The sequence below is a fragment of the Phycodurus eques genome, chromosome 10 (assembly GCF_024500275.1).
Source record: "Phycodurus eques isolate BA_2022a chromosome 10, UOR_Pequ_1.1, whole genome shotgun sequence".
In the NCBI taxonomy this organism is placed as follows: Eukaryota; Metazoa; Chordata; class Actinopteri; order Syngnathiformes; family Syngnathidae; genus Phycodurus; species Phycodurus eques.
In genome coordinates this window covers 11,647,026-11,661,862 of record NC_084534.1, presented here as the reverse complement: position 1 = coordinate 11,661,862, position 14,837 = coordinate 11,647,026, and the positions used below count along the sequence as shown (strand labels likewise).

Here is a 14,837-nt window from a genome sequence, read left to right as displayed (position 1 = left end):
AAAAAATTAATCAGTAAAACTGAAATGGTGAAAAACAGTTAAATTCTGGATCTCCACAATACATTGCTCTTGTTGTCAGCAATTATCTTCAAACATGTATAATGTATTTAGAAAAAAATCTTTGAATTCACTTTACACACGGTCTTTAATTTCATACTTCATGTGTGTGCACTGAACAGGCCCACCAGAGACCCAAGTATTTGTATACAACCAATTAAAATGTTTCCCCTCCACATGACTGTTCTCACGTTGAGGTACTGTATCTGAAGAGATAAGATAGGTAGTGAGATGAGAGGCGCTAACTGACCACATAATCAGGATGCAGTTTTCCAGACTTTCTCTTTCACACTGCGGAAGTGGGCCTCAGGAGATCAGTGGAGCAGACGAGTCGGGCTCCCATGCTTGGAAGAAGAGAGAGAAGAAAATCGTCAATATGTCTCTAACTGCTATCTCCAGAGAAATGGAGCAAAGAAAAAAGAAACACACACACACACTCAGACCAGGAGACAGCAAACAACGGCAAAGGCACGCACAAGCCTATGTAACACTTACATAATCAATAATTGAGTCCAAAACTGCATATTGAGTCCAAAACTGCATATAAACAGTTCCCCCTGTTTGGCAACAGGTGTGGTTTCTCTGCACCTCTCTGTCTCCATCTTCTGTCTTAGTCATACACTGACAGCAGAACAGGTGACAGTCTCCTCATTGTCATTCAAGCAGTCAGCTGCTTTGTGAAGGTCAATACTATGAAGAGAGGAACAAGCCAATCAGAAGGCAGAGATGAGACAAAACTGTGATTGATTGGCATCATGCGGTGGAAGGGTGAGTATGCCTAATAGAATATGCATACCGATGAGGAGCAAGGAGAGGAAAGGTCTTTGTTGCCACAGCAACACACCTGCCATTGCAGAGTAGCGCTGTGCTTCATTGATTTGAGGACTATGTGGTTTTTAGGCTGAGGGTGAGGAGAGGGAATGTTTATCAAGTAGTAATGTATTTTTTCTCTTCATTTGTGTCTCAAGTCATGATTGGTCATTTTGTGTGAAATGTTGATAATTTAATAGTCAATTTAATTTATACAGCACTTTTCACAAAGTTCTTCACATAGTTCAAATGTAGTCATACTAATAAGAAGAAAACATAAGAAGCAAAACATTTTACAGTGGATAAAAGAAAAAAAATCATTCAAATTAAAATACAAAAAGAGTACCTGTATAAACCAATCAAAAACAATTGCACCGTAATGTGTTTTTAACTGCTTCTTAAAAATATCCACTGAAGAGGCAGCTCTTAACTCAAAAGGAAGTGCATTCCACAGTTTGGGGGGCAATAAACAGTAAGACTATAACTTTTAGTTTTTAAACTATACACTGTTCTGCCCCATTTGATAAGAAAAAATACAAATTTATACACAGCCCAAAAACGTGTATAAATAGGAATGGGTCTACAGGAAGTACAGTGGGCAAGGAAAGTATTCAGACCGCCTTAAATTTTTCACGCTTTGGAGCCATTTGCTATAATAGTTCAAGTTCACTTGTTCCTCGTGAATGTACACAGAGCGCTTCATTTTGACAGTAATCCATCCATCCATTTTCTGAGCCGCTTCTCCTCACCTATCCCAGCTGTCATCGGGCAGGAGGCAGGGTACACCCTGAACTGGTTGCCAGCCAATCGCAGGGCACAACCATTCAACAACAACCATTCGCACTCACAGTCACACCTACGGGCAATTTAGAGTCTCCAATTAATGCATGTTTTTGGGATGTGGGAGGAAACCGGAGTGCCCGGAGAAAACCCATGCAGGTACGGGGAGAACATGCAAACTCCACAAAGGCAGGGCGGGGGATTGAACCCGGGTCCTCAGAACTGTGAGGCTGACGCTTTAACCAGTCGTCCACCGTGCCGCCTCATTTTGACAGTAAAAAATAGAATTATAGATGTTTTGCAGATTTATAAAAAAATAAAAACTTAAATATTATAGGGTATTCAGACCCGTTGCTCAGTTGTGAGCAGAAGCACCTTTTTGAGCTAATACAGCCATGAGTCTTTTTTTCACACCTGGATTTGGCAATCTTCTGCCATTCCTCCTTGCAGATCCTCTCTAGTTCTGTCAGGTTAGATGGTGAACATTGGTGGACAGCCAACACGGGTCCGTCAGAACTGTGAGGCAGATGTGCTAACCAATCTGCCGCTGACAATAAGTCACATGCTCCTTACATAACATAAAATTAAAGGATTAAAGTTGTGTGATTCTTGAAAATGTATTGACTGTGTTTCTCTTCTTGTGGGATTTCCAATTTCTGTAGAAATGAACATTTGCAAAGGTGATATGTGAAGGTGGTATGTTAACGTACAAGTGTCGCTCCCCTTAATTTTGTTCTGCCAATGTGGCTTTTGTGAAAAAGAATTGTAAAGATCACTACAGTGTACAGCTAAAAGTTCATCTCGCGAGGTTGGTGGGTTGAGAATAAAATAAGCACAAAGGGGCAACCTCCAGTACTCCTTTGAGAACCAGAGCAAAGTTGTTATCTGCACCCATGATTGTGGTTCAATTTCACATGCTGTTATTTAAATGAAAACTTTTCCAAGAGGCAATTAGTTTTACATGTTTCCGGTTCTCTCGCGTTACGGCATCTGCATCACACAGAAGTTGCTCAGATCTCAGTCTCAGTCTCCTCTGTGATGGCAAATCCAAGTCCAGACATTGTAGGGAGTGCATACACGCTAATGAGCGTCATTATAAGTGTTTTTTAAATTTGTTTTTACAATATAGTCAATGCAGTACAGTCGCCGATGCATTTTTCAGCCTTTTTGAAGGTCCGACGAACGATAAAAAACAAAAGACAATGCAACAAAGAGTATATACAGCATGGTGTATATTGAATTTCTGCTTGAAGGATCATAATTAGTATAATTATCCATCCATCCATTTTCTTTACCGCTTATCCTCACTAGGGTCGCGGGCTGGTGGAGCCTATCCCAGCTATCTTCGGGTGGAAGGTGGGGTACACCCTGAACCGGTCGCCAGCCAATCGCAGGGCACATACAAACAAACAACCACTCGCACTCACATTCACACCTAGGAGCAATTTAGAATCTTCAATCAACCTACCACACATGTTTTTGGGATGTGGGAGGAAACCAGAGTACCCGGGGAAAACCCACGCAGGCACGGGGAGAACATGCAAACTCCACATAGGTGGGGCCGGGATTTGAACCCCGGTCCCCAGAACTGTTAGGCAGATGTGCTAACCAGTCGTACATCATGCCTAGTATAATTATTGAAAATTAAATTTAAAAAGTATGAAGTTACCTGTAATGTATCCATATTTTCGGTCGTGGTGGTCACAAAATGAAATTTTTATCTAGTTTCAGTCTCTTGTCAAAAGCCTCAGCAGAAGTGACAGCAATCGTCTGGTCACCCCTAATACAGATGGATAAAAACAGAGAAAAGGGGTGTGAGACTTTAGATTGCCAATAGATAGAGATATTAGGAAAAATATTCCTCTTGCACGCCCATATGGAGAAAAGGCTTCATCGCCCAACTCTCCCCTTTGCATCTCTTCTCTTCTCGTCGTCTCTCATTTATTCCAATTTGTCATGCTTTACTTTTCCCTCAAGAGAGCACGCTAGCTAGTGAGCGGTCCTATATAGGCCGCGAAATTGTGTCTGCTCTCTGGCTGTAATGAAACATTTAGATGCAGCAGAGAGTGATGGTTACGCATTAATGCAAGCGCTGGTGTCACCGATGCAAATACCCAGCTCAGAGCAGCCGGCGCAGTTTGCCACTCCAAACGGCATGTGGTCGCGAGAGGCTTCTCATCAACTCCCATCTTTTTGGCCCAACTTTGGGTCAAGTGGTTTCCAACGGTGAGTGATGCTCATGAGGATTTGTTGATGTTTGGTGAGGAGATTTGGACTTGTACAACTCAAAACAGTTATTATACTGCATTAAAAAAAAACTGTAAATGCAAATGTGCAAATGAAAATGAGATTCCACTTATTGCCATTTTCTTCATGTTTTTTTTTAGCTAGAACAAAACAAATCGACCATTTTGGAACTACAGGCCTTCCCATTCGACAGGACCTGTTTATTATTGTGTTTGTAGTCTGCTCTGATGTAGAATTGCACACCAGCACACTGAGCGCTGTTTCTAATATTTTAATTCAATGACATGAGAAAGTCAACATTTTGGACATAGCTTCCAATATGAAGTAGTGCAATTTTACACCACGAATCACTGCTATCACAATAATAAACATGCATCCATCCATCCATCTTCTTCCACATATCTGAGGTCGTGTCGCGGTGGCATTACCTTTAGCAGGGAAGTCCAGACTTCCCTCTACGCAGCCACTTCCTCCAGCTCTTCTGGGGGAATCCCGAGGCATTCCCAGGCCAGCCGAGAGACATAGTCTCTCCAGCGTGTCCTGGGTCGTCCCCGATGTCTCCTCACGGTGGGATGTGCCCTGAACACCTCACCAGGGAGGCCTCCAGAAGGCATCCTAATCAGATGCCCGAGCCACCTCATCTGGCTCCTCTCAATGTGGAGGAGCAGCAGCTCTTCTCTGAGCCCTTCCCGGATGACCAAGCTTCTCACCCTATTTCTAAGGGAGAGTCCGGACACCCTACGGAGGAAACTCGTTTCGGCCTCTTGTGTCCGGGATCTTGTTATTTTGGTCACAGCTCGTGACCATAGGGGAGGGTAGGAACATAGATCAACCGGTAAATTGATAAACTTCGCCTTTCGGCTTAGCTCCTTCTTCACCACAACAGATCGATACAAACTCCTAATCACTGCAGACGCTGCACCTTTCGATCTCCCATTCCATTTTTCCCTCACTCATGAACACCCCAAGATACTTTGAACTTTTCCACTTGGGACAGGATCTCATCAGCGACCGAGAGAGGGCACTCTACCCTTTTCCGACTGAGGACCATGGTCTCAGATTTGGAGGTGCTGATTCTCACTTGGCTGCGAACTGCTCCAATGAGAGTTGGAAAGCACAGCTTGATGAAGCCAACAGAACCACATCATCTGCAAAAAGCAAAGATGAAATACTGAGGCCTCCAAACCGGACCCCCTCTACGTCTCTGCTGTGCCAAGAAATTCTGTACATAAAGTAATGAACAGAATCGGTGACAAAGGGCAGCCTTGGCGGAGTCCAACCCTCACCGGAAACGAGTGCAACTTACTGCCAGCATTGCGGCCCAAACTCTGACACTGGTCATACAGGGACCGAATAGCCCGTATCAGGGGGTTCGGTACCCCATACTCACGAAGCACCCCCCACAGGACTCCCTGAGAGACAAAGTCGAAACTCCTTTTCCAAGTCCACAAAACACATGTAGACTGGTTGGGAGAACTCCCATGCACCCTCGAGGACCCTGCTGGGGGTGTAGAGCTGGTCCACTGTTCCACGGCCAGCACGAAAACCACACTGCTCCTCCTGAAACTGAGATTCGACTTCCCGACGGACACTCCTCTCCAGCACCCCTGACTAGACCTTACCTGGGAGGCTGAGGAGTGTGAGCCCCCTGTAGTTGGAACACAAAAGGGGAACCTCCACGCGATATTGCAGAGGCAGGACAGCCCCACAATATGCAGAGGCTTTAGGAACTCCGGGCGAATCCTATCAACCCCCAGGGCCTTGCCACCAAGGAGCTTTTTAACCACCTCGGTGACCTCAGCCCCAGAGATAGGAGAGCCTGCCTCAAAAACCCCAGACTCTGCTTCCTCATGGGAAAGCGTGGGAGGGAGCTCTCCCAAATATTCCACCAAAGCTGCATATATATATATATATATATATTCCATTATAGTATATGTGGCGGCACGGACCGTGGTTCAAATCCCGGCCCCACCTGTGTGCAGTTTGCATGTTCTCCCCGTGCCTCTGTGGATTTTCTCCGGGTACTCCGGTTTCCTCCCACATCCCCAAAACATGCAGGGTAGGTTAATTGAAGACTCTAAATTGCCTGTAGGTGTGAATGTGAGTCGAAATGGTTATTTGTTTCTATCTGCCCTGAAATTGACTGGCGACCAGTTCAGGGTGTACCCCGCCTCTCGCCCAAAGGTAGCTGAGATAGGCTCCAGCACGCCCGCGACCCTAGTGGGGATAAGCTGTATGAATGAATGAATATATATATATATATATATATATATATATATATATATATATATATATATATATATATATATATATATATATATATACACACACACACACACACACACACACACACTCATGCACACACACAATATAATTGAGGTTTCTTTAGAAGATTTAAATTTAATAAAAGAATGGTCCCTCAAGGCAATAATAATGTAAGGCATTATCATTTCATTGATTATGTAAGGCAACATTATCAATGAAAATGCAAAACACATTTTCCAGAAGATATGCACAGATTTTCTATTTTTAGGTGCTGTGTAAAATTAAATAAATGTGTTACAGTGGCGCCCCACCACAAGCGAGATAGCATATGCTGTTAGCTTTGTAAGTGTTTCAAAGCGATGCATAATTGGAACATAAGTACAAAAGCAAGGCCCTTGCCTCAGGTTGCTCAAGCAAAACAAAGAAACAGCTCACGCTCACTTATGTGTGAGTGCTGCACAGATTTTGGCGTATACAAATAGACATGATTGTTGTGGATCAAAGGGAGCGGCATTGTCAATATCTTAATTGAATTGTTAATTTATTTTCCGTGCATATGACAATAATTCTAACACTGGTGTTACTACGAACATATTTAAACCTTCATTTTGCATAACTGTAGAGCTGTAAAGAAATCATTGCAATTCATGTATTTAAATCCAGATATATTTGTGCACAATGACATTATGAGGTCCCTTTGATTCAATTCTAGTTTTTCCTTATTGCCATTCTTCATTCCTAAAATTCAATAAAACACTAGAAATCCACTGAATTTGACGCTATCCTTCTCTCTTTTTTATTCAGTGCCAGCTGTGGCTTCCGGCACAATTGTGTGTGTGTGTGTGTGTGTGTGTGTGTGTGTGTGTGTAGGTGTGTGTGTGTAGGTGTGTGTGTGTGCACTCGGGCATGTGTGTGTGTAATTGAAAGACAAGGACACAATATACGTACTTGTGTTATTGTGAGATCAAAGGAAGGCATGTCATTGGGAAATCAAATGGCGCTTTGCTATTGGGACCAAAAGCTGACTGAAACTGATAGAAAGTAGTCCGTCGCGTGTCACTTGTAAGTTTTCATGTGTGACAGAGATACTGAAGCAAACTTCAAGAAAAGGACATTCTGCAAGGATTTTCACAAAAATGATTCTTTATTATTCTTGTGTATTCTTTTTTTCATAATCCTACAGTATTTTTCTATCCCTGTCAAAACCTGCTAAACACTTTTGCAACAGTATATACTTACTGGTCACACCTTTAGGTACACCTTCAAAATTCTTTACTGTAAAAGAGCTGTATCCAAATGGCTGCATTTAATGTCGTGGAATTTGTGGCCATTTGTGGATTTATTTTCTGAATTCCCCCCAAGATTTGCTACGTCTGAGCATTTGAGCAAATCGCAGAAGTTATGAATGACGTAAAGTTGTAAATATTGCCTTTTTGCTCGTGGTTTATTTTCCAATAAAATTATTTTAAACTTAGGATACTGCACACTTACTGTATGATGGTGATTGTCATTTGCAGTGGCATAGAACTGCACTGCATCATTCTGAGATGTGAATAATACATAGAAATATATTCTATTTAACTCTCCATGAGAGGAAAAAAATATCAGCTGCATGAAGATGATGATGATGCATGATGCTGCCGTTCAACATCACGGCAGTAAAAACGTCTACCATAAAAATAGACCTAACATTATGAAATGAATACTTATCTAACAATGTTTAACTATGCTAAGCTGTATCGTCATATGCAGACTTATGCGTTAACCATTCATGAACAGGATGTGAGACGCATCTTCAAACAACAAAAGATTAACAAAGCGGCAGGCCCGGACCATGTGTCCCCATCCTGCCTCAAAGTCTGCGCGGACCAGCTCGCTCCAGTCTTCACTCAGATCGTCAATAGATCTCTGGAACTGTGCGAAGTTCCATCCTGTTTCAAACGCTCCACCATCATTCCAGTCCCCAAGAAACCTGCAATCTCGGGTCTGAATGACTACAGGCCTGTAGCTTTGACATCTGTGGTCATGAAGTCCTTTGAACGTCTCGTGCTGGAGCACCTCAAGAGTTTCACAGGTCCCCTGCTGGACCCCCTGCAGTTTGCCTACCAAGCGAACAGGTCTGCGGATGATGCAGTCAACATGGGACTGCATTTCATCCTAGAACACCTCGACACCTGTTCGTGGACTTCAGCTCAGCGTTCAACACCATCATCCCTGAACTCCTTTCATCCAAGCTTTTCCAGCTCAGCGTCTCACCTGCCATCTGCCAGTGGATTTACAGCTTTCTGACGGGCAGTACACAGCAGGTCAGGCTGGGGGAGGCCACCTCATCCACACGCAGCATCAGCACTGGGGCGCCCCAAGGTTGTGTCCTCTCTCCGCTGCTCTTCTCTCTCTACACGAACGACTGCACCTCAGCGAACCCGAATGTCAAACTCCTGAGGTTGCAGATGACACCACTGTCATCGGCCTCATCAAGGACGGTGACGAGTCTGCATATCGACAGGAAGTGGAGCGGCTGGAGCTGTGGTGCGGCCGACACAACCTGGAGCTGAACACGCTCAAGACTGTAGAGATGATCGTGGACTTCAGGAGGCATCCTTCGCCACAGCTGCCCCTCATGTTGTCCAGCTGCCTTGTGTCAACCGTCGAGACCTTCAAGTTCCTGGGAATTACAATCTCTCAGGACCTGAAGTGGGCGACTAACATCAACTCCGTCCTCAAAAAGGCCCAGCAGAGGATGTACTTCCTGCGGCTTCTGAGAAAGCACAGCCTGCCACCGGAGCTGCTGAGACAGTTCTACACAGCGGTAATCGAATCAGTCCTGTGTTCTTCCATCACAGTCTGGTTCGGTGCTGCTACAAAAAGGACAAACTCCGACTGCAACGGACAATCAAAACTGCTGAAAGGATTATCCGTACCCCCCTATCCACCATTGATGACTTGCACGCTGCCAGAACTAAGACAAGGGCGTGCAAAATCCTCTCGGACCCTCCGCACCCCGGTCACCAGCTCTTCCAGCTCCTTCCCTCAGGTCGGCGTTACCGATCAATGCAAACTAGAACTAGTAGACATTCCAACAGCTTCTTCCCTCTTGCGATCAACTTCTTAAACACCTAACCTATAATTCCATTACAACAAGCTGGCAATTTTTTTTTTTTGACTGAGTTCGTTGTCACATTTCTGTGGGGCCAATTATGTATTACTCGTGCACTCACTGTAGTTGTCTCGCCATGCTGAACTATTTGCATGTACTGGCCACTCATGCCAGAGTAGCATCTGCTCCATTTGCACACTGTTTGAGGAGTATCTGTAACATTTGCACAACCAACATTGTCCCAGATTATCGCACTACTCGTCACTTTAAACCACATACACTACTTGAAGTCTCAGCGCCCCTTGCACAATGGTCATTGCAATATTAGTCATTCGAACTGCTCTAAGTGCTAGAGGACTCTGCATCTTTTTGCACAATTGTTTTTTGTCAATGTCTTTGTCTCCAAAGTGTTCTGTAAATTGACTGTCTGTTGTACTACAGCGGCTCCAACTACCGGAGACAAATTCCTTGTGTGTTTTGGACATACTTGGCAAATAAAGATGATTCTAATTCTGATGAATAAGACTTTTGTATTGAATCTCATGAAATTGTGGGCTGTACCTAATATTGTGGCCATTGAGTGTAAACAGGATTTGGTGCAAGCTGACAAAATTTCACTCATGTAATACAAAAGAAAAGATGGAAAACAAGAACAAAAATTTTTTTCATCTGTGGTTAAATTAGCTTTTGATGAAAGACACCAGAAATGAGCTTGTCAGACATTTTTTTTCTCCCACATGATTAATGTCCTGCGAGTGACACCATCCTGCTGGATCATTGCTTGTGTCAGCACCATGACCTCAAGCCATTGTAGAAGTTCTGCTCCACAGGCTTATAAATTGTCTTATAGCTTCGCAGAATCACTTAAAGTCCATTTACCCTCTGCATCCAGCAGCCTTATGATACATAATTAGTCTGTAGTTATAAAAAGAAATCCGGTAATAAATTGTTTAATTCTGGAGTATGTATAATCCATTTGACTGCGTAAACGGTTATACAGTATTATCTTATTGTACTGAGAGGAGATGTTACACTTGCATTTTGAGTGTGATGGCCAAACCCTACATTAGCGCATGAGCATGCAGCGGTAATGACAAGCGTGAGCACATCTGGACCCATAACTCTCTGTCCTGTTGGCCCTGTCAGTTTGAGCCGGCCCTCAGGCAGCCAGCGAGCACAAGTGTGGGTGGGATGGCCTCAGGTCTTTCACTAAGGGGGCCCACATAGACGCTCCTGTCTGCTGGAGGGTGAAATGAGCCCAGGTAGAGCATACTGAGTAGTGGCTGGTATAGTAAGACCAGATGGGAGACTCTTCCACCTTCACTCCTCCCTGCATGTTTTCCAGCTGACAAATTGTATATCTGGTTCGGGAGCAGGGACAGTCGGTCTTTTTTGTGGTGTGTGTGTGGGGGGGCGGGGGGTTTAGTTGATGGGTCCTCATCTTGTGGGTGTGCCCGAAGGAAGCTGAAAATTCACATGCAGTTGATGTTTGCTTGTGAGGCTAAGAGAGGAGCCAATTCATCACTCGCATCATAATGTATGATTGGTCATGAGTTATAGGCTTTATAAAAAGCCTTTAACTCATAACCCATACAGGGATCTGCTTGATGTGCGTTCCACGTCTGGGGCACACAAAAATGAGCAGGAACGCAATAAAACATGATCAATCTGCGTCCACAGACTCACAGCATTGCTGACCTACGTATGTGTGTGTGTGTGTTGCTGAAGTGCTTCAGCTAATCATTATCCACTAAAACGGTGATTTCCAACCTTTGTGGAGCCAGGGAATATATTTTACAATTGAAAAATCTCACGGCACACCAACGAACAAAAGTGTCACAGAAAGTGGATACATTAAATACTGAGTAGTTCCTGCCATCTAATAGAAGGCCATTCAAGTGTTCTGTCTGTCACTATGCCTCAGTGGGATAAATAGATAAACAAAGATACATTATTTATTGTAAATATAATTTTTTTGAGCAATTAAGTAAAATTTTATAATTTCTCGCGGCACACCTGAAGAGCGCTCATGGCACACTGGTTGGGAATCACTGCACTAAAAGTTCTGTCTTGGTGCTCGCCAGTAGCCAATCAGAGGCAGAGTACGGCAGGTTATCGTTCCATAAATTCAATTGAGACATTTTTCCGGACTTGACAAATTTTCATTGTTGTGGTAACACCCGGCGTGTCTCTCACAATGCAGCGAGACGTTGGCAGAACGGCGTTGGCTCCGTAGATGCACACATCTGCAACACCTATGCATTAATATCATTATATCAGTTGCATAATACATCAACAATGCTATTTTTTATCATGAAAGTTTTAGGGAAATGTATTTGTTCCAAGAAATTTGCTATTGTGGCAGACCGAAACACATAATAAACTGAGAGAGCAAGGGCATTGGATTACATAAAAATATTGTACAAACAGTATGAAAGATAGATAAACAACTGCAATAAAAGTCTGCAATATAGCAAGAAATGTGATAGAGCGGAGGATTACGCTATTTGTATCACGTGATGAAAAGTTGCAGGTACTCATTGTTCCAGGGCTGGGACTCATTGGTTCCATTCCGTACCGCTTATCCTTACTAGGGTCGCGGGGGTGCTGGAGGCTATCCCAGCTATTTTCGGGCGAGAGGCGGGGTACACCCTGAACTGGTCACTAGCCAATCGCAGGGTACATATAAACAAACAACCATTCCCACTCACATTTACACCTACGGGCAATTTTGAGTTTTCATTGAACCTACCATGCATGTTTTTGGGATGTGGGAGGAAGCCAGAGTACTCAGAGAAAACCCACACAGGTGCGAGGACAACATGCGAGGCCTGATTTCAACCAGGGTCCTCAGAACTGTGAGGCAGATGTGCTAACCAGTCGGCCACGACAAAGAAAAAGGCACATATCAATGATTTGACAGTACTGCTTTTTGTTCGCTGAAACCTGAAACCTACTTTGGGAGCATGCCGTAGCATTGATTGGCAGATAGCGTTTAGAAAAGCCTAACCCTTGACACCATGGCGAATGTGGGCCCCGGAAGTACTTGCAGTGGCAGAATTGTTTTTGCCGGAAGTCTCGCCCTGTCCATGGCATAAACCCTATACTGGGAACAGCTAAGATCCTGCGCGGAACCCACAAGCTCCCAGGCTTCTGGTAGAGGATCAGAGCTTAAAGGACATACCACCTGGGTGAGAAAATGATTTTTTATAGATATATATCCATCCATTTTCAAAACCGCTTATCCTGGTTAGGGTCGCGGGGTGTATATATATATGGCGGCACGGTGACCAACTGGTTAGAACGTCCGCCTCGCAGTTCTGAGGACCGGGGTTCAATCCCCGCCTGTGTGGAGTTTGCATGTTCTCCCCCTGCCTGCATGGGTTTTCTCCGGGCACTCCGGTTTCCTCCCACATCCCAAAAACATGCATGGTAGGTTAATTGACAACTCTAAATTGCCTGTAGGTGTGAATGTGAGTGTGAATGGTTGTTTGTTTGTATGTACCCTGCGATTGGCTAGTGACCAGTTCAGGGTGTACCCCGCCTCTCGCCCGAAAATAGCTGGGATAGCCTCCAGCACCCCCGCGACCCGAGTGAGGAGAAGCGGCTCAGAAAATGGATGGATGGATGGGTTTTAGGTCTGAACTCGTCTGAAATCTTATGCTGATTGAGGTTTTCATCCGAGATTGTACAGTATTGCATTTGGTTCCACCCAGGTTCCCATCAAGAGAGACCAGCAGTGTTTTGCTGTGTCCCTGGCATGGCTTTTGGCAACTGCAAAAGGTACGTCCCATAACATTTTGTCTTTCCCATAAAAACAATGGTATTTTTCTTTCCACTTATCCCTAAAAAACAGATTTGTGGAGCATACAGCTAATGGGTGTCACGTGGACAGATTCTCCCACCTAAACTGCGGATCTCTGCAAGTCCTTCAGAGTTACCATGGGCCTTTTGAATGCTTCTCTGATAAAGGCTCTTCTTGTCAGGTCATTTCTTGATAGATTTTCAGCAGTGCCATGCTCTTTCCTTTTTGGGATGATTGATTGAAAAATACTCTTGAGAGGTTAAGATAATGCATAACGTTACCTTGCTTTAGACTTCTCTACAACTTGGCCGCTAATTTGTCTGGTGTGTTCCTTTGACTTCATGGTGCTACTCACGAATGTTCTCTGAGAAATATTGTTGTATTTATACTGGCATTAGATAACACACAGGTGGACTTTGTTTACCGAAAGTTCTGAAGACAATTAGTTGCACTGGATTTTATCTACGTGTTAGATAAGGAGGAGGAATACTTTTGCACGCCACATACTTTAGATTAGATTTTTTAATACGTAGAAATATATTGTAAAACGTACTGTATAATTTTCCTTCCACTTACAATCATGAACTATTTTGAGTTGGTCTGTCTCATGAAATCTTAGTAAAATACATGCAAATGGCTTGGTGCTAATGGAACTTGTTTCCTACTTTTTTAGTTCCTTCCCTGCTCTATCAAAGGACAAACCCAAACAACAGACCTTCCAACCAACACCCACTCACCAACGCCCAACCCCATGAGCCACAACAACACCCCTTCACCCCTCCTGCCTCTCCAATGAGCACTGCTTTGCAAATTAAGCAAAGTGTTTGTGACAGCTTGATGTTAGCGGAAGCAACAACAAGTGGAGCTCTGGATTGAAAATGTCCCCTGAGGGAGCCGCTGTGGCTTGATATACTTAATAAACTTCAAATCCACCAGACTGGTAGAGGTGGCATGCTGATGCTTTTTCTCTTTCTCATTCCCGCTTTGTGATATGGGGCTTTGGAGAAATAGGCATGGCAAAACTCAGGACACTTTAAAGGAAACAGACTAAAAGATGTGACTGTGTTTGCGTGTGTGTGTGCGTGCCCGCTTGATGTGGAAGACCGAAAAGCAAAACTGAGACCTCCTGTTCATCATTAGTTTATTGATCAAGTATAAAATGAATGGATGGAAATAAATCCATTTTCAACACTGCTTATCCTGGTTAGGGTCGCGGGACGCTGGAGCCTATCCCAGCTGACTTCGGGTGAAAGGCGGCCTACACCCTGAACTGGTCACCAGTCAGTCGCAGGGCACATATAGACACGGACAACCATTCGCACTCACATTCACACCGTCACTGAGTGGGAACTGAACCCACGCTGCCTGCGCCAAAGTCAGGCGAGTGTACCACTACAACATCAGTGACTTTGATCAAGTATAAAATGTGTATTTTATTCAAAACATGTTCCTTGTCTCCCATAATCCCCATTATAATTTAACTAATCCATTCTAAACTGTCACCATCATCCATCCGTTTTCTCTACCGCTTGTCCTCACAGGTTGAGGCTATCCTAGCTGACTTTAGGTAAGATGTGAGGCCACATATAGACAAAAACAAAACAAAAACAAACAAACATTCACACATATGTACAATTTAGAATCTTTGATGAACCTCACATACATGTTTTTAGAATGTGGGGGAAAATCGGAGAGTCAGCAGAAATTCTACACAAGCATAGGGAAAACAGGCAAACTCCACGCGTTGAGGCCAGAGCCCAGATCTGAACCCTCAAC

General features: G+C 43.9%; 1 long non-coding RNA gene across 1 annotated transcript in view; it reads right to left on the bottom strand.

Annotated features, from left to right (window-relative positions):
* LOC133408331 (uncharacterized) overlaps positions 1-719 on the bottom strand; it is a 33,144-nt gene extending 32,425 nt beyond the window's left edge. The window contains exons 1-2 of the long non-coding RNA XR_009769291.1: positions 553-719; positions 308-401 (exon numbers count right to left, since the gene is read on the bottom strand). This is a non-coding gene — a long non-coding RNA (uncharacterized LOC133408331). The remainder of the gene's footprint in view (positions 1-307; positions 402-552) is intronic.
* Between the last annotated feature and the right edge of the window lie 14,118 nt (positions 720-14,837).